General features: G+C 38.6%; 1 long non-coding RNA gene across 3 annotated transcripts in view; it reads left to right on the top strand.

Annotated features, from left to right (window-relative positions):
• Positions 1 to 18,014: 18,014 nt before the first annotated feature.
• Positions 18,015 to 21,517, top strand: part of Gm36503 — a 149,626-nt gene continuing 146,123 nt past the window's right edge. For all 3 annotated transcript variants that reach the window (XR_377354.3, XR_377353.2, XR_003956406.1), the window contains exon 1: positions 18,015 to 18,173. This is a non-coding gene — a long non-coding RNA (predicted gene, 36503). The remainder of the gene's footprint in view (positions 18,174 to 21,517) is intronic.

The following is a 21,517-nucleotide window of genomic DNA, read 5'->3' on the forward strand; positions in this document are numbered from 1 at the left end:
CCCTTCAGCAGAAAAAAAAAAAAAAACAAGCTGCCCACTTGTTATGTAAACATTGATCCTAGACTCATTTCACAGTAGTTTACAGATGTCTTCACATGAAACATTACAAAACTTACTAAATATATTTCATTTGTTTGCATAAAGATATTTTAAAATCACTATTTCATTTGGTTTGGGATTTCTTGAAGACAATTTATTATTGTTTTATTTCAATGGGCAAATTACAGGTAAGAAATAAAATAATGATCTAGAAGTAATCCAGATTATGTTGCTATTTTAGTGATCTCTAACATATTCCCCCTAATTTTATTATAGATAAGATGTCAGAAATTCAAAAATAAAAATAAATAAAAGTAAAATAAATAAGCACATCAATAGAAAGGACGAAGTTGCTGAGGTTGATGGCAGCTCTGCTCAGTGTGAAGATTTGAGCCTCATAGAACCAGTGTCTCCAGTCAGCATTTGAACATTTGAAGTCGTCTTTTGACCTCAGGCTTCTTCATCACAAAGAGCCCTCCTGCTTTTTGATGACATTTGGAAATTGTGAGTGAAGACCATAAAAACCTGGCCCACACAGGTGAGATCCAGAGAGCTGATAAATTTGTGTCTGTATGGGTGCAAATCTGTACCCGAGAGCAGAAATGGAGTTCCATCTACAGATTGGGGTGAGGAGAAAATAAACAGGTTGGTTTAAGAACTGACCACACATAAAACTTTTCACTGCTGCATATTACAGAGAAGAAAATTGAAACTGTTTATCCTTCATTTGTGTGGTAGAGACTCCTAAACAAAAATTACACTTACAGCTTTTTTAAAGTGATGGTTGACAAAGCCATGTCGAACATGGACATCTTGTACTTAGACCTGATTCAGCCACTTACAATGTATTTAATCCTGGACAGCAACCTTGTGTCTCTTGCTAATTAAATCTAAATGCCTGTCCTTATGACACTAAGAACACTACCAGCTATCAATTGAAGGCTTGCTAACGATCACATTTTATAATTTGTGCATTCTACAAGCCAATCTTGCATTGTTATTTCTATTTTATAATAATTAAACTGTGACATGATTCCAATTTTATTCTTTAAATGTTTAACAAATATTTGTTTATTGTTTATTGTATGCCAGACCCTCTGGGAGGTAAGACTTAACTATAACACATTTCTACACATTCCTTTCAATACCCTGTTTACAAACGTGGAAATTGAGATGAAGGTTGATGGTCAACTAAATGTTATGGTCAGTGAGTAGTTGGAAGGGGTTTGGTCTTGCACAGTGTGATCCCAAACACACTCCTGAACCACTATTCCTTTCTCTTTGTGCTCCTGTAAATGCAGAAAAACATTATGATGTCGCACACATGAATGATAAAGAAGTTAATTGGCATTGTTCTGCATTTATCTCATTAGAAGATAGGAAAAAAATCTTAATTTGTGGATGAATTAGAAGTATGTGTGGTACTGGTAGAAAAGTGGTTGGTTTGTAAAATACATCCCTTCATTATGAATTTTTAACAAACTACCAGGAAAGCCGCTGGATGAGAACAGAGTAAGAAAAAGAATAGAAAATGGGGTCAGACTGCTTTCCAGTTTCATGAGGCCTTGTAGACCATTAGAAATACTATTGATTGTTCAGTGTAATTTTTTTCTAAAGCCATTGGCAAGTTTTAAACAAAGTTAAAAAACAATATAACTTTAATGTTTTCCCTGGATCACTCGCCCTGCTTTATTGAGAGGAGAAGGGCAGGGGAGAAAGGAGAGAGCAGTCAGTAACTGCTGTTTCATGAGCCTGGAAGAATTATACAAATTTCCTACAGCCTATCAGTCAGTGGGTATGAAGCCTGCTTAATTTAATCATGTATGATTCTGATGGGGTAATGATGATGAAGGGTTTGAAGCATTCTTGGATCCAAACTCAAAATATGATCCCTTTTAAGGGAATCTTTAGACAGAAAGAACTTTTGTATATTTAAACACAGTATTATATTCTCAAAAAAGAATCCTAATTTTTGGTGAGATATTATGATAGCTGATTCAAATACTGATCCTGTATGTTTGCTGCCTTTTTCGATATCAGTGAGTACTTTAATTAATGTGTTACATAGCTAACATACAGATGTTACACGGAGTCTAATGGGAAAGACATAGTAAATAAACATCTATGATATAGTATATTGTAGGGTTGTGAGGTCCCGTGTCTTTATCTGCTCCGCCACAGGGCTTGGCTGCTTGGGAAGGCAGGACATAGGAAGGTGACAGCCCTTACCCCATGCCATCACTGGTTAGGTGCTAGGGAAGGACAGCCAGGGCTGGAAAGAGGCCGGGCTGCCTGGTTCTCAGGATCTTGTACACCCAGATGCCTCTGGATGCTGTGGAAGACCGAGAACTGAGTTGGGGTCTGTGGGCTGGATCTAGCCAGAGGTGGGGTAGAAGGGGGGCTCTGGCTGGTCACATGTAGGAGTTCTTGGCATGATAGCTTCAGGCTTGGCTTGGGACCATCTTGGCAGGAGCAAAGAGAGGCCTTCTATGGGAGATTAGATGGAGGCTCTATAGGCAGAACCCAATGAAAAGAGGCAGTTCATGGTTTTAAGACATTTATTGTCATGACGGAAAGTGGATGAGTAAACCCATACTCCTCTTCTCAGGGCGGGCCTGAAGTCAAATACCTTTTTCAGGGAGCAGTGTCTGGGATGGGAAGCTTATTGGCTAAGCCCTCCAGGCCTTTAGATACCTCATTAAACTGGAGTTCTCTCTTGAGCCTACTTAAGTACAGGTCAAGTCCTTTACATGTAGAGGTGCTTAAGGTGTTGTCCTTTTGTGATTGATGGCCCAAAATCTATGAGGGGCTGTGGCTATGACAGGAGCCCGGTGCCTGGGAAACAGGCAAAATGCCTATCATCCCTTCAAGGTCTCCGGGGTTTTGAGCCTTAGCTCAACTGGAAACCAAGCTACCTTTCACGGTCCCACAGTATATATTATAATATCATATTATTAATAATATATAACTACATAAATGTACAGTATTATACTATATAATAGTTATGTATGTATATATATACATATATATATATATACATACACACACACACATAAGTATGTATTATAGAAGTCTGTTTACTATATCTTTCTCATTAGGCAAGGTTTAATATAAGGAAGATATTATTCCTATTAAAATCTATATGCTCAACACCTAGATCTGTTCTAGGCATATAGTACTTCTAAAATAAATACTTGTCAAACAAGTGATTGAAAATGACTTTTGGGATGTGTTAGGATTTGTTCTGTATGTTTTTTTATTGAGAATCAACTGAAAGTTACCTACTATCTCCCTAAGTCTAGACTTTCCCTCACTAAGTCCCTGAAAACTGCTACTATTCAGTACTTAGGAGGATGGTGCATGGAAACCCATCTCAGTACCTGCTCCCCACTGAAGTTCTAGCACCTGAAAAATCATCATCACTATCCCACCCGCACATGCCCACGATCACTCCAACTGCCTTTCAGCCAATGTCCCTACCTCATCATGTTCTCAGAAACTCAGGCTTGAAAATCTCCGCAATCTTTTTTAACAGTTCTCTCAGATCTCATTAGTAACTAAACCCAACAGATTTGACCCACGAAAGATCTCTTGAATTTCTCCTATTTCTCTGCATCCTCCTGCCACTATCCCAGTTGAGAGTTTCATTACCTGTCACCTGATCTAATTCAATAGCCTCCTAGGGTGTCTCTTCACTTTTATTCTCTCCCTCTTCCAATCTACTTTACACATTGCAGCCAGAGTAATTGACCTACAGGTCAGTTCACTCCCCTAGTCTAAAACCTTCAGTGACTCCCCATTTTTAACCAAAAAAAGAGCAGCAAACCCTCAGCCTGGAATTCAAAAGCCGATGTAATCTGGCCCCAATTTACTTTATATTTCCGTCTTATTTTATACTACTCTTCCTCATCGCCAAACTGGTTTTGTTTTCATTTCCAGGACTTGCCTTGCACTTCATCACTTTCAAGCTTTACTCGGGTTCTCTTTGCGGAAGTCTGACCTCCCTTCCTTCTCATGAACCTTCTGTCTCTTCTCACCTCTCTCCACAGGGAGCTTCAGGGCACATCAAGTGGGTGTTTCAAACTTGAATGGATAGGATTCTGCAGCTCAGTAGTTCACTTCTGAATATCTTGGTTAGGGAGTTTCCTAATTTTCCATTTTTCTTTACAATCATTCTTCCTTTATTGATCAATACTGACCATTTCTTTTATCAGTAAGATAAACTTATTCAGTCTGATTATGTCTCCTCTTCCTATTGTCCTCACTTTGGGTTTTTGTTTTTTTCTAGAAAATATAGATCAGGAGTGCCTACATTAAAAAAAAATCCAAAACTTATTTTCTTAAACAAACATTGCATCTTTTTGTTGTTGTTTTTGAAAATACAGAAAATTTCATGGAGTATTTTAATTGTAGTTTATCAAGTTTAATTTATGTTTATCAAGAATAATGACATATATACTTACATCACAAAAACTAGAAATACTCATTTTAGTTCCAACTTGGATTTTCCATTCACTCTCACCTATTTAGGCTTATAACCACACAGAATTTTGCAGTAGAAGACTGCCACTTAATAAGCCCTAAACCTTAATTTCCATGATCTTAAAAATTTTGTTTCATTAAGAGATTCTTCTTTTGACCAGGAGAAAGTAAGTAGATTAGATATTACAATATTTCATCCTATCATGTAAAAAGGAACTAAACAACCAAACAGGACACACGAAGCAAACAGTCTCAGACATTAAATCACTAATAGCCTATAGGACAATGAAATATGCAAACCAGAGAAACAGGTGTGGCACAGTGAATGATTATTTTATTCTTTCAAAGCATATGATGACAGTTTTGCAGAACTGAAAGAAGAGCTATCAAAGCTTGAGATGACTATGTTTGAATAATCCAACTACTGGAGAAGAGGATTGCAAATGAACAAATAACTCCATTTGAAAGAACCTAGTGGGGAAACCCCCAATCAGCTCCCGATTCGGCGTGCACCCAAGAATCACGAATAGAACACAACACCTTGATGTAACAACAGGAGGTATTTTAATGGCAGAGCTCCGGGTTGAAACGTATCTCACACAGGAGACAGTGGATTCGACCACGAGACTTGGAAGCTAGGGTTTTTATAGAAAAGGAGTGGGGCTGGGGAGGAATTGGCGCGGTTTCACATGATTGGTCCATTTAAACATCAGCAGCCTGTAACATTTAACTTAGGTCAGAGGGGTGGGAGATAGGGAGGCGATGGGCCTGCCCGGTCTGTTCTGCTATGTTCTCAGCCCCAGGTTTCAAAGCTCACAAACAACTCTTTGGGCTATTTGACATACATTACATGAATCACAGGTCTCAAGTTTTATTTCCTTTCACATTGAACTATGCACAAGTCCTACACATTTTAATAGTCTGGATCATGTGGGTTTTGTTGTTGTTGTATTATGAGATACCTTGAGGCTGAGAAAATAATTTGGAGAAAAGAAATATTACTGTGATTTGTGAAGTGAATAATTCTGAGAGAACAAACAGGATAGTATATATTTATGTTTTAACCAACAAAACCAAAGTGGAGAGACGTAAATAAAAATTTATGGTTTGTTAGTGACTCAGGACAGGTCATACAATGTCTTTAATACAAACTTAACCCCAGGGAAAAGTAAAAGCCACACCCTATCTATCATTAAGAAAGAAAGAAAGAAAGAAAGAAAGAGAGAGAGAGAGAGAGAGAGAGAGAGAGAGAGAGGAAGGAAGGAAGGAAGAAAGGAAGGAAGGAAGGAAGGAAGGAAGGTAGGAAGGAAGGAAGGGAGGGAGGGAAAGAGAGAGAGAGAGAGAGAAAGAGAAGAGAAGAGAAAAGAAGAGAAGAGAAGAGAAGAGAAGAGAAGAGAAGAGAAGAGAAGAGAAGAGTAACTTAAGAGAGAGCAGGGTAATAAGAAAATTAAATAATAATTTAATGTAATAATCAGCTTGTTTTTTTAAAAAGGAAAATCCCATGGACCAATCAATATAAGACTTATAGTGTCTAGCATCCAATAAAAAATTACTAGACATGTAAAACAAATTCGTGATGAATACAGGCACCCAAAAGCAAGACAGAACAGGAAAAATGTTGTATTTCCTACAAAAGTATGTTTTATAATTAAAATGAAATTAAGAATATTACGAGTGCAGGAGATAAATATAACAACATAGATAAAATATAGCATTAGAAATAAAATAGTCACTGGAGATGGGTATTATTCAAACTAAAGATTTGAATATGAATGCATAATGAAAAATTATGAAAGCATAATCAAAGCAAAATGAACATGTAAAGAGAAAAATCTTAAAATGGTTAACTTAGAAAGTCTCCAGAATATACTAGACATGATAGTTGAATAAGTAATAATAAAGGTTTAGTAAATTTGATAAAACTAAATAACTCAGACACGGGAAATCAAACTTCCAACACAATAATATGAAACAACTCAAGCATGACATAGAATAAAAACACTAAAAGTCAATAATGAAAGATAATTCTGAAAGTATAAGATTTTTAAAAAACACAAGTTACAAACTGCAGGGAAAACTATTGAGGACATGTAATATAGGACAAATTTGGTTAGAAAAGTACATAACAGGATATTGTCAGTTTCCTGAAGCTGCAAAAACCTTCAACCTGTAACTTTGCAACTACTGAATACTCTGTCATCATGAAGACAAGGTAAAATTTGAACACATTTCATTCAATCGTTGATGAAGTAATTACTTTTCCAACTGTCAGTGATTATTTCCCAAATACCACCACAAAGATCTCTCTCTCTCTCTCTCTCTCTCTCTCTCTCTCTCTCTCTCTCTCTCTCTCTCTCTCTTTCTCCCTCTCTCTCTTTCTCCCTCCCTTCCCCTCTCCCTCCCCCCTCTTTCTCTGCAATCCTGGCTATCATGGACTTTGTTATGTAGATCAGTATGTCTTGAGCTAACAGAAACCAGCCTACCTCTGCCTCCTGAGTACTGGGATTAAAGACAGACTCTAAAACAAAGACTGGAGACTAAATGGTCTGTCTCAACACAAGAAATTCAAGACCAGGGAAAATAGTTTACTGGATGTTTCCTGAGTCTTAGCAAGACCCTCTTCAGTGGAGGAAGTTTTCATTCTCTGAAAATAGCTGCAGAATGCACACAGACTCAGAAGACCAGGAAGGTTGCTGTGAGAATGTGTTTCTTTGTCATTGTTCTCTTGCTAGGAACAGGCACTAAGCCTGTAGCATTTCCTATAAAAGAAAGCATTCAACTAGGGCCTTGTTTATAGTTTCAGAGGCTGAATCCAGTACTAGCACGGAGACAGGCATAGCAGGAATAACTCTTGTTAAGAAGCTGAGAGGCTCTATCCTGATCTGCAGACAGGGAGACAGAGTGACTTCTAGGTCTGCTGTGAGCTTCTTGAAGCCTCCAAGCCTATCAAAATGGCCACACCCACTCCAATAAGGCCATGCTTCCTAATCTTTCTCAAACAGTGCCTCTCCCTAGAGACCAAGCACTCAAATGCATCAGCTATTTATATGTAAACCAACACACATTGTGTCTCCTAGAAAGGACAGAGAAAGTTCATTCATATTTCAACAACATGGCTGCCTAAACAAGACCTGAACAATGATAATGTCAGTAAACATGATAATGTGGAGGGCCAAATCCTACTGGTTTGTTCTCTTGAACAAAAGCCACAAACAGTAATGAAAATAATGATAGAGGTCATATTAACTTCCCCAGAGGATGAGTCTCCTAATTGGATGACCCCCCCCTTTTTTTTTATATTTGGGTAAAATTTTTTATTCAGGGAAGAAAAGTACTTAGCACATAAATATTGAGAAATTGGGTTTAATGAAATTAAGACAATGCTTAATGTTTTGAAGATACTCAGACAAGGTAAGCACAGTATGGAGTAGGATAATATGTGCACATGGTGATATGAATATTATCATGAATTGAAAAATATTAATTAAAATCATTTGTATGGTACATAGTTTTGCTATAACCTATATATAACAATGTGGAATGATTAGACTAGTGTACCTGACAAATTAATTATTTTATATGCTTATGTTATAAAACTCTTTGGGTCTCATTCTCTGGAAAATTTAAAATCTCAGTATTTTAACTATCATCACTATGGTGTACAGTTGATCTCAGAAATCTCATTCTGACTACAATCCTTTCACATCAGCTTTCCTTTTGTACTTTTATAAGAACATAAAGTTCCTCAGGGGCTCCTTTTATGTACATGAAAGCTTAGGTATGTAGAGACTGGCACTGAAGACACACACACACACACACACACACACACACACACACCTTTTTTCCATTTTGCATCTGGTCTCTCATCTCTCTCAGCATGACCCTTGGCTCCAGCATTAAGTTTTCCAGTCCTTTTTTTCACTTCAAACATTGTATTTCTTTTTACTTTGCTTCTACGTTTTCTCAATGTAGACCTGTCTGAATAAGAGTGATTACTAATAACCACACAACAGAGTCAATATTATACTGTCCTTAAATATTCTTTATGCCCTTCCAATCCCCGCCAGCACCGGGGTAGCTTGGGCTCAGAGTCTGCGGACACCCACAATGTACCCACAGGACCCTCGACGGGATCATAAGACATCTGGTGAGTGGAACACAACTTCTGCTCCAATACAATCTCGTAGGACCTGAGACTGCATTAATTAGGGAAGCAGAAAACTCGGCCTGATCAGGGGCACAAGTCCCTTCTAGTCCCCACCAGCACCTGGGCAGTTTGGGCGCAGAGTCTGCGGACACCCACAAGGTACCCATGGGACCCTCCACAGGATCTAAGACCTCTGGTGAGTGGAACACAGCTGCTGCTCCAATCCAATCATGCGAGACCTGAGAATGCTTTAATTAGGGAAGCAGAAAACCCAGCCTGATCAGGGAAACAAGTCCCTTCCAGTCCCTGCCAACACCGGGGTAGCTTGGGCGCAGAATTTATGGACACCTGCAAGGTACCCACATGACCCTCCACGGGATCTTAAGACCTCTGTGAGTGGATCACAACATCACCAGGAGGCTGGTTTGAAAACCAGATATCTGGGCACCTTCCCTGCAAGAGGAGAGCTTGCCTACAGAGAGTACTCTGAACACTGAAACTCAGGAGAGACCTAGTCTCCCAGGTCTTCTGATAGAGGCTAACATAATCACCTGAGGAACCAGCTCTAAACAGAGACAACTACAACAACTAACTCCAGAGATTTCCAGATGGCGAAAGGCAAACATAAGAATCTTATTAACAGAAACCAAGACCACTCACCATCATCAGAACGCAGCACTCCCACCCCACCCAGAACTGGGCACCCCAAAACAGCCAAAAAGATAGTCTCTGATTTAAAAGCATATCTCATGATGATGGTAGAGGACATCAAAAAGGACTTTAATGACTCAATTAAAGAAATACAGGAGAACACTACTAAATAGGTAGAAGACCTTAAAGAGGAAGCACAAAAATCCCTTAAAGAATTGCAGGGAAACACGACCAAACCGGTGATAGAATTGAATAAAACCATCCAAGACATAAAAAGAGAAGTAGACACAATAAAGAAAACCCAAAGTGAGGCAACACTGGAGATAGAAAACCTAGGAAAGAAATCTGGAACCATAGATGCAAGCATCAGCAACAGAATACAAGAGATGGAAGAGAGAATCTCAGGTGCAGAAGATTCCATAGAGAACATCAGCACAACAATCAAAGAAAATGGAAAATACAAAAAGATCCTAACTCAAAACATCCAGGAAACTCAGGACACAATGACAAGACAAAACCTACGGATAGTAGGAGTAGATGAGAATGAAGATTTTCAATTTAAAGGATCAGCAAATATCTTTAAGAAAATTATAGAAGAAAACTTCCCAAACCTAAAGAAAGAGATGCCCATGAACATACAAGAAGCCTACAGAACTCCAAATATACTGGACCAGAAAAGAAATTCCACCCGACACATAATAATCAGAACAACAAATGCACTAAATAAAGATAGAATATTAAACGCAGTAAGGGAAAAAGGTCAAGTAACATATAAAGGCAGGCCTATTAGAATTACACCAGACTTTTCACCAGAGACTATGAAAGCCAGAAGAGCCTGGACAGATGTTATACAGACACTAAGAGAACACAAATGCCAGCCCAGGCTACTATACCCAGCCAAACTTTCACCATAGATGGAGAAACAAAGTATTCCACGACAAAACCAAACTCACACATTATCTTTCCACAAAACCAGCCCTTCAAAGGATAATAACAGAAAAATAAAACCAATACAACGACGGAAACCATGCCCTAGAAAAAGAAAGAAAGTAATCCCTCAACAAACCAAAAAGCAGACAGCCACAAGAACAGAATGCCAACTCTTAAAACAAAAATAATAGGAAGCAACAATTGCTTTTCCTTAATATCTCTTAATATCAATGGACTCAATTCCCCCCAAAAAAGTCACAGACTAACAGACTGGCTACACAAACAGAACCCAACATTCTGCTGCTTACAGGAAACCCATCTCAGGGAAAAAGACAGACACTACCACAGAGTGAAAGGCTGGAAAACAATTTTCCAAGCAAATGGTCTGAAGAAACAAGCTGGAGTAGCCATTCTAATATCGAATAAAATTGACTTCCAACCCAAAGTTATCAAAAAAAACCAAGGAGGGACACTTCATATTCATCAAAGGTAAAATCCTCCAAGAAGAACTCTCAATTCTGAATATCTATGCTCCAAATGCAAGGGCAGCCACATTCATTAAAGAAACTTTAGTAAAGCTCAAAGCACATATTGTACCACACACTATAATAGTTGGAGACTTCAACACACTGCTCTCATCAATGGACAGATCATGGAAACAGAAACTAAATAGGGACACTGTGAAACTAACAGAAGTGATGAAACAAATGGACTTAACAAATATCTACAGAACATTTTATCCTAAAATAAAAGGATATACCTTCTTCTCAGCACCTTATGGTACCTTCTCCCAAATTGGCCATATAATTGGTGACAAAACAGGCCTCAACAGATACAAAAATATTGAAATCGTCCCATGCATTCTATCAGACCCCCATGGACTAAGGCTGATCTTCAATAATAACATAAATAATGGAAAGCCAACATTCACGTGGAAAATGAACAACACTCTTCTCAATGATACCTTGGTCAAGGAAGGAATAAAGAAAGAAATTAAAGACTTTAGAGTTTAATGAAAATGAAGCCACAACATACCCAAACTTATGGGACACTATGAAAGCATTTCTAAGAGGGAAACTTCTAGCTCTGAGGGCCTCCAAAAAGAAACCAGAAAGAACACACACTAGCAGCTTGACAACACACCTAAAAGCTCTAGAAAAAAAAGGAAGCAAATTCACCTGAGAGGAGTAGATGGCAGGAAATAATCAAACTCAGGGGTGAAATGAACCAAGTAGAAACAAGGAGAACTATTCAAAGAATCAAACAAATGTCGAGGTGGTTCTTTGATAAAATCAACAAGATAGATAAACCCTTAGCCAGACTCACTAGAGGGCACAGGGACAGCATCCTAATTAACAAAATCAGAAATGAAAAGAGAGACATAACAACAGATCCTGAAGAAATCCAAAACACCATCAGATCCTTCTACAAAAGGCTATACTCAACTAAACTGGAAACCCTGGAGAAATGGACAAATTTCTAGACCAATACCAGGTACCAAAGTTAAACCAGGATCAAGTTAATGATCTAAACAGTCCCATATTTCCTAAAGAAATAGAAGCAGTCATTAATAGTCTCCCAACCAATAAAAGCCCAGGACCAGATGGGTTTAGTGCAGAGTTCTAGCAGATCTTCAAAGAAGATCTAATTCTAGTTCTGTACAAACTATTCCACAAAATAGAAGTACAAGGTACTCTACCCAACTCATTCTATGAAGCCACAATTACTCTGATACCTAAACCACAGAAAGATCTAACAAACATAGAGAACTTCAGACCAATTTCCCTTATGAATATCGATGCAAAAATACTCAATAAAATTCTCGCTATTCGAAACCAAGAACACATTAAAACAATCATCCATCCTGACCAAGTAGGTTTTATTCCAGGGATGCAGGGATGATTTAATATACGGAAATCCATCAACGTAATCCATTATATAAACAAACACAAAGACAAAACCCACATGGTCATCTCCTTAGATTCGGAGAACGCATTTGACAAAATCCAACACCCATTCATGATAAAAGTCTTGGAAAGATCAGTAATTCAAGGCCCATACCTAAACATGGTAAAAGCAATCTACAGCAAACCAGTAGCCAACACCAATGTAAGTGGTAAGAACCTGGAAGCAATCCCACTAAAATCAGAGACTAGACAAGGCTGTCCACTTTCTACCTACCTATTCAACCTTGTACTTGAAGTCCTAGCCAGAGCAATTCGACAACAAAAGGAGATCAAGGGGATACAAATTGGAAAAGAAGAAGACAAAATATCACTTTTTGCAGATTATATGATACTATATATAAGTGACCCTAAAAATTCTACCAAAGAACTCCTAAACCTGATAAACAGCTTCAATGAAGAAGCTGGATATAAAATTAACTCAAACAAGTCAATGGCCTTTCTCTACACAAAGAATAAACAGGCTGAGAAAGAAATTAGGGAAACAACACCTTTCTCAATAGTCACAAATAATATAAAATACCTTGGCGTGACTCTAACTAAGGAAGTGAAAGATCTGTATGATCAGAACTTCAAGTCTCTGAAGAAAGAAATTAAAGAAGATCTCAGAAGATGGAAAGATCTCCCATGCTCATAGATTGGCATGATCAATATAATAAAAATGGCTCTCTTGCCAAAAGCCATCTACAGATTCAATGCAATCCCCATCAAAGTTCCAACTCAATTCTTCAACGATATTGGAAAGGGCAATCTCCAAATTCATCTGGAATAACAAGAAACCTAGGATAGCAAAAACTCTTCTCAAGGATAAAAGAAACTCTGCTGGAATCACCATGTCGGACCTAAAGCTTTACTACAGAGCAATTGTGATAAAAACTGCATGGTACTGGTATAGTGACAGACAAGTATTCCAGTGGAATAGAATTGAAGACCCAGAAATGAACCCACACACCTATGGTCACTTGATCTTTGACAAGGGAGCTAAAACCATCCAGTGGAAAAAAGACAGCATTTTCAAAAAATGGTGTTGGCACAACTGGTGGTTATCATGTAGAAGAATTCAAATTGATCCATTCCTATCTCCTTGTACTAAGGTCAAATCTAAGAGGATCAAGGAACTCCACATAAAACCAGAGACACTGAAACTTATAGAGGAGAAAGTGGGGGAAAGCCTCGAAGATATGGGCACAGGAGAAAAATTCCTGAATAGAACAGCAATGGCTTGTGCTGTAAGATTGAGAATTGAAAAATGGGACCTCATGAAACTGAAAAGCTTCTGTAAGGCAAAAGAAACTGTTAATAAGACAGAAAGGCCACCAACAGATTGGGAAAGGATCTTTACCTATCCTAAATCAGATAGGGGACTAATATCCAATATATATATATGAAGAACTCAAGAAGGTGGACTCCAGAAAATCAAATAACCCCATTAAAAAATGGGATTGAGCTAAACAAAGAATTCTCACCTGAGGAATACCGAATGGCCGAGAAGCACCTGAAAAAATATTCAGCATCCTTAATCATCAGGGAAATGCAAATCAAAACAAGCCTGAGATTCCATCTCACACCAGTCAGAATGGCTAAGATCAAAAATTCAGGTGACAGCAGATGCTGGCGAGGATGTGGGTAAAGAGAAACACTCCTCCATTGTTGGTGGGATTGCAAGCTTGTACAACCACTCTGGAAATCAGTCTGGCGGTTCCTCAGAAAATTGGACACCCCATAATCAGCCTCCAAACACTGACACCATTGCATACACTAGCAAGATGTTGCTGAAAGGACCCTGATATAGCTTTCTCTTGTGAGACTATGCCAGGGCCTAGCAAACACATAAGTGGATGCTCACAGTCAGCTATTGGGTGGTTCACAGGGCCCCCAATGGAGGAGCTAGAGAAAGTACCCAAGGAGCTAAAGGGATCTGCAACCCTATAGGTGGAACAATATTATGAACTAACTGGTACCCCGGAGCTCTTAACTCTATCTGCATGTGTATCAAAAGATGGCCTAGTCAGCCATCTGTGGAAAGAAAGGCCCATTGGACTTGCAAACTTTATATGCCCCAGTACAGGGGAACGCCAGGGCCAAAAAGTGGGAGTGGGTGGGTAGGGGAGTCAGGGGGAGGGTATGGAGGACTTTTCGGATAGCATTGGAAATGTAAATGAGGAAAATACCTAATAAAAAATATATAAAAAATATATAAAAAAAGAAAAAAGAAAAAAAGCCACAGATAATATATCTCCTGTACTTGCAGGTTTTGTGTGTCAACTTGACACAAGCTGGAGTTATCACAGAGAAAGGAACTTCAGTTGAGGAAATGCCTCCATGAGATCCAGCTGTGGGGCATTTTCTCAATTAGTGATCAAGGGGGAAAGGCCCCTTGTGGGTGGGACCATCTCTGGGCTGGTAGTCTTGGTTCTATAAGAGAGCAGGCTGAACAAGCCAGGCGAAGCAAGCCAGTAAGCAGCATCCCTCCATGGCCTCTGCATCAGCTCCTGCTTCCTGACCTGCTTGAGTTATAGTTAGTCCTGACTTCCTTCAGTGATCAACAGCAGTGTGTAAGTGGAAGCTAAGTAAACCCTTTCCATCCCCGCCCCCCCAAAAAAAATTCTTTATACTGTTTTTATGTATCAAGAAAATTAATCGAATATTTTTCAATTTAATCTCAGGTAGACTCTTAGGACAGGAGCAAAAATAAACTTCATGAGAACACTCTCTAAATGAATTGCTATTATTGTTTCCCCTCTGAAACCCAAACAGCTGATCCTACATAATCCACATTTCTCTCAGCACTATTATCTTCCAAGCTCCTATTAGGATGGTCTGTTAAGCCCTTAGTTCATGGGGGCCCTTCTCATACAACCACTGCATTTTCTCACTTTTTCAGATAGGACACAGCACTTAAACCCACCAAAAGTTAGAGAATCAATAGATAAATTATTTTGTATTTGTAGAACTTACCCTAGGAGGTATTAGTCAATGATAAGAATGAAAGAGTATGTACCTTATAACCGAACTCTTTAGGGAAATCTAAAGAAATTACATCAATCCAAAGAAGCCAGACAGAAATGAATGTATACATATTGATTTTACTTATAGGAAAACTTAGAACAATCAAAATAATTGTGTCTGATACTAGATTTATAGTTGCCTACAGCTGGAGATTGGAGAAGGTCACTAGAGATGTTCCAGACAACACCATTGTCTGATGGACATGTTCCTCACTTTGGCTGTGATGTGTGTATGACTGTGATCGTTTGTTAATGTTGCTTAGATCAGTGCTTTGTAATTCCCTTATATTCCCTGCATTTCCCCTTCACATTTGTATTGAGAAGATAAAGTTGAGCAAAGGACATAGCTGTACATAACTATATCATAAAATTATATTGAAGACACTTCTATAGAAAAAGCAGAATAAACATTCAATAAACTTTTGTCATATTTCAAAATGTACATATGAACATCATCCTGAATACTTATGCTAAGTGTCTGTGTCTTTTCTTGAGATTAGAGTATTCTAAGGGGAAAATACTCATATAGACCTATGAATCTTGTAGAGCATGGTGCCCATGTGCACACAACGCAAGAACTCAGGAAACCAAGGCAAGAGAATTGATTACAAGTTCAAGCGTAGAATTTTTTATATTCCGACTTTTTTATTTAACCTTTTTTTTTTGTTTTGTTTTAACACTACAGCTTTTATTCCCCTCCCGGTTGAAGGCTAGATTTTAACTGCTTTATAAGCCCATCTCAAAAAAAAAAAAAAAAAAAAAAAAACAAGGCAAACCCCACAAGAAACCATAAATCCCTCCTTATATTGTTGTGGTACCAAAACCAGCTGTGTTTAAGATTCTACATAACATCTTTCATTTAGGGATAGCTAATCAACAAGAAAGGCAAGGGTTTTTGTTTATCTCACACCATGTTGAGTAAGTCTGAGATACATGATTAAAATTCCAATTATAATAACAATTTAGCTATATTTAAAATGTTTTCATTATGAAATTTTATCCACTTAATCACAGAATTGCATTTCAATCTGTCAGACGATGATCCTCTCAGTCACAGGGCCACACAAGTAAAATAATATAATTTAAAAATTCACAGAGCTCACAGGGGTACAGAATGCTAGAGACTGAGCCATGTTCTGCTATTTAGTCTGTAAACTCTGATCACACCCTCTTGTACTCAAAGCACCAAGATTATCCTTCAGATGGGGAGCCCCATAAGAGATTGGCTTCAAACTCAGCATGGCAGCTGCACTCTGATTCGTGGGTGTTGTCACACCTACTATTCTATTCCTTCCTAGCTTTTCTCCTAGCCTCAACCTACACAGGATCAAAATGCTGGGAGCAAATCACAGGATACCCTGCTAAGGTTCCTGAAACAGTTTATAAATGCAAATACTTTATTACTCTTTTCATTTAAAAAAAAAGGTCTCATGGTTTTCCACATAAAAATTATTAATCTTCATCAGACTTGATGTTTTATGAAAACTTTATTTCATTTTTTTACCTCACGTAATACTTTTGTATGGAGTGTAAATGTTGGAGATACCCATACTGAAGAAATTATCATTATCATTATCTCTACTCTCATTTCCTTAATATTTATTGATTGACTTCTGTGTGAGGGGTTGAGCATGAGTCACAGCACATGTGACAGTCAGAGGACACTTGAAAGAGTCCTTTCTTATTTTGTGACATGGATCTCCGGACTTGGTCTTGGCTTATCAGGTTTGGACTCTTTACTTGGTGCCCCATCTTGTCCTTATTTTTTCTTTTTTAACTTTTTTTTTTTTTTCTGATTTCCAAACAAGATCTGTCTACATATCCTACGTAGGCTGGCCTTCGGTTTATAGTATTCCTGTTTCCGCCTCACTTCTGCTGGACTATAGCAAACACCCCACTCTGCCAGAAAATTATGTTCATACTGAGTAAAGAGTAACTGCTTTAAGCTCCCATCCCTGGGTCATCTTTACCATTATTTTCCAGGAGGGCATAAGCCTCTGTCAGTGACTCCGAGGCCAGGAGGGTTTGTTTTCAATCTAGCCTTGAGAGGCCAGAGCTGAAAACAAGACTGGAAAACTTCCTGGGTAGCTCTTAAAATTTGCCTCCTTTCAATGTCTCAATTCCCAATCTGTGAGAATATTACCGATGACCTCCAATCATGCCCTTTGTGTCACAGGAACCTGACATGTTGACATTCAAATTTCTTAAATGATGCCTGGGAAGGGGAGGGAGGCAGAGCTCACTACCATTCCCCATTCTTTCCCTTTGTCCCTATCAAGAGCACCCCATTGTTATGGAAAATAAATGCACAATAGCAATTTATGTTTCCTGCTTCAAGAGAGATGTGCTATTACAAAAACGTAAGTTTCCAGAAAAACAGGATGGGAGACAGCATCTGGAAATAGGAAGAGGATGGGGAGAGTTCGAAGGAGATTAGACATGGAAAGGTTCCGGAGCATCTGTCCAGTTGTCCTGGGGTATGAGTGGAAGCTTCTGAAGTCTTTTCTCCAGGCTGTCTTTCTATGAACATTTATAAAGTGAACAGCCTCTGGAACTAAAAGCATCATCTCTCCTTGGGGTAAAGAGAATGTTTGCTTGCTGTTCATCATAAAAATCAGTGTCAACAATAAGAGCATCGTCAGGCAGATTATGCTGCTTTGTAAAAATGTGGCTCCCTACCTTCAGGATTCCTTATCTCCTCAAGCAGTCAAGATTTTTCCTTTGTAAATACTTCCTGAGAAAACAGGGACTGGGCACGCAGTGTAAATACGGGCACTCTTACCACCCCCACAGCTGTGAACAATGCCTTGTCTTCCTTTGCTCCAATATAGACTAGATCCTGGTGAGCAGAAGAAAGTAGTTCTTCATTTCCCTGTGCATGCAACCACCTGAATTCCAAGGGCAATTTAATCTCATCAGAGCCTTTTGCCTTCTGTGACTGTCTAGTGACAGGTAAGAGCTATGTCTTCTGTTGGTGAGGAGGTGCAATTCAACAAGGTAATTGGGTTTCTGCTATTGGTAGTTATGACTGTGACAATGTATTCTTGAGATGCCTTTCTCAGCTATAGTGTTCTGCCCAGTGAACACATGGCCACACCTTAGCAGTGCAAATGTGCCAGATATGTATACAGTCCACATCCAGACGTGGCTAACCCGGTTAGGAGATGGGCATCTAAATTCACCTATGGAGAACCAGCAGAGGAACAGGTGGTAAGTGATGGGATGAGAAATATTCGTGGTCTACTGTTTGCAGAGCCATGAGTAAGTTATTTCTTCGGTAAAATAGGTATAAAGTATTCAAAATTAAGTGTCCCAAACTTCAAGAAATAGTCTACTGAGGTTGTATTTGGATAGTTGTGTTGTATAAATATTTGGTATTTTGGAAGATGTAGAGAACAAGACTGTCTTAATGGCAGAGGAACACATACACATTAGATTAATCAATATAATACACATATAACAGACTGAGTAGAGTTTGAAAGTGCAATGACTACTGACCTGGGCTAATTGGTAACCTGCTATGAACTTTCAGAAAGTTTCTGAGAGTGGTTGCTGCGTGAAGACTGTTAATAGAAAGAGTGTAGGTGTGTAGGACCAAGTCAGCTCTGCCACTGGGTAGGACCACTTGGTGAAGCAGAACTTGGGGAGTTTGGCTGTAGGGAAGCACCCAGGCACTACTCAGGGGTGGGAAAGAACAGTCTTAGGTGTGGAAAAGATGGAGCTGGCTCAGATCCCAGGCCTGCAATGAATCAGAATCTTGGACATTCAGGCATTGCTGGAAGTCAGGGCAGCAGGCTGGGGACAGTGACTAGCCCGGGTTTTTTGTTGTTGTTTCTGTTGCTTTGCTTTGTTTTGGGGGGGGGGGCTGTTGAGGAAAGAAGAGTGCCTGTTTATCTCATGGTGATTGTCCCTGGCTTGGCAGAGGAAGGTTTGGTGGGGTGGTCATGGCTGGGAGCACAGAGAGGCCTTCGATGGGAGATTAGGCTGCAGCTCTGTAGGCGAAGGCCTTCTTCATGGCTCTCCATGGCGGATTTTGATGAAAAAGACAGTCCATGGTTCTAAACAGTTTATTGTCAAGGCAGAAAAAAAGATGCATAAAACCATATTCCACATCTCAGGGTGGACCTGAGATTAAATTCCTTTTGCAGGGAGGAATGTCTGGGAAGGAAGCTCATTGGCTAAGCCCTCTGGACCTCAAGGTACCTCCTTAGCATGGGCCTCTGTGACCATAGGTCACGTTTCTTTTATGCTAGAATCATGGCATGTGTCCCAAGTCAGGAGTCTACAGGGAGCTGGGAGTCACCTAAGCCTGAGGAGTGTGCCCACCAAGTCTCTGGGTCTCAACCTGCTCTTCCCAATACGGTTTTACACCGCACAGAAGAGCCACAAGAAGAAAGATTATATACTTTACCTACATGGCAAGAATTCCCTTCCCACCCCTTCCCTGTCATTTGGGGATTCCAAGTAAAGTTGATTGTTTGTTTGTTTATTTGTTTGTTTGTTTTGTCACTTAAGAAAATTATAAAAAATAATTCTGGCCTTCCACCAATATCAATATAGTGTCCACGAAAGATTTAGCTCCTTGAATCCTAGGAGTTGGCTCAGGGGGTTTAAGAGCACTTGCTCAGCAGTCCTGAGGATCTGAATGTGAGTCACTATCATCCATTAAACAACAACAACAACAACAACAACAGCAACAACAACAACAAACCCAGACATATCTATCTGCATCTGTAACTTCAGTATCACTGGATCAGACATAAGGTCCTTGGAGTTCCAAGGCCACTTTGCTGTTCACAGCAAGACTCTATGTCAAAGCAGTAAGGGTGATATAAGAATATACTTGATGTCTTGCTGCAACCTATACATACATGCATATAGGTGTGAGCAGCTCAACACTCATCATGCATGCATCACTCACAAATCTATCTCTCTCTCACACACACACACTCACATATACACATATATAGTCATACAAACACACAGTCACACACATAGTCATGCACATACATACACATGCATATATTCCCCCTCCCCACACACATACAAGAAGAGAAAGAGAGAAGAAAGAGAGAGAGAGAGAGAGAGAGAGAGAGAGAGAGAGAGAGAGAGAGAGGAGACTGACAGGTTAATGAAGTATTCTTGAAAGACATAAGATAGGAAAATTTTCTTAAATAACACCCAGCAATTAAACAAAAAACTGATAGACTTCTCTATGAGCTTTATGAATTTATCTAATTTCTTATTGTGACCCAATTTATTATATCAGCTTTTATGGAAAAGAAAATGAAAGGGAACTGTTCTATCATCAATTCTAAGTTCTAATCTTTTACATGTTTCTATTAATCTTCGAAGGAATCCTTAACCTTTTCGTTCATTTAGAATAAATGAGACTGTTCAGCCCATTTTACTGCTGAATAAACCAAGATTTTTAGAAAGAATAAATTACATGGGTGATATTAGTATAAACCTTGGAATTTGAAATTTGACATTGTCTCTGAACTCACAGAAAATGTAACCTCCCATTAATAACATTTAATTGACAACTCTGTAACATTATTACACGTATGCACTTGCAATTACATTTAATCTACTATTAAAGTTTAACTCATGAATACAGAAGTAACCCCTATTTGAAATGTTAATGATGCTGTTTGTGATATATTGTGATATATATGATTCTGGAAAGTTAAATATGTGTCATTCAGGATGTCATACATAAATATAGAAATGAATCGAAATGAATGGTGTTTTTTATAACCAACTAAATTATAAACGCATTAGAGACAGAACTTTGAAAATTGCTTTCTAAAATCAAATGTGCATGTATTACATCGGTTTACTCTGCTCCAGGTATAGGAATTATAGTCCTGAGACCCAGAGTATCTGGATATTTGTGCTATGTAACTGAAACCTGCCATATTAATTGTTTCTTTTAGAAATACAGATAATGAAACCCACTGATTGCCTTTGTTCCAAGCAATGGATTTTAATTACATTTGGAAAATGTAATTAATAATAATTACATTATTACAACTACACAATATTAATTACAATTACATTAGAATAAAGAACTCTAATTTCATTTGGAAAAAATAGAAGTGATTTTAAAGCTCAGGGCGTTCTTTCAAATTCTAAGTAGTTTCATAAAAATTATTGCTATTCTTTTAAGATTACATATTTTGTCTTTTTACTCATTTGACCTCCTAATGCCCTAAGTATAATATAGTCTTACTTAATCTTCAGTCTACACAGATAAGGAATATCATTAGTCAGAATACTCTTTCAGCTGAATT

Source organism: Mus musculus, chromosome 6 (assembly GCF_000001635.26).
Source record: "Mus musculus strain C57BL/6J chromosome 6, GRCm38.p6 C57BL/6J".
In the NCBI taxonomy this organism is placed as follows: domain Eukaryota; kingdom Metazoa; phylum Chordata; class Mammalia; order Rodentia; family Muridae; genus Mus; species Mus musculus.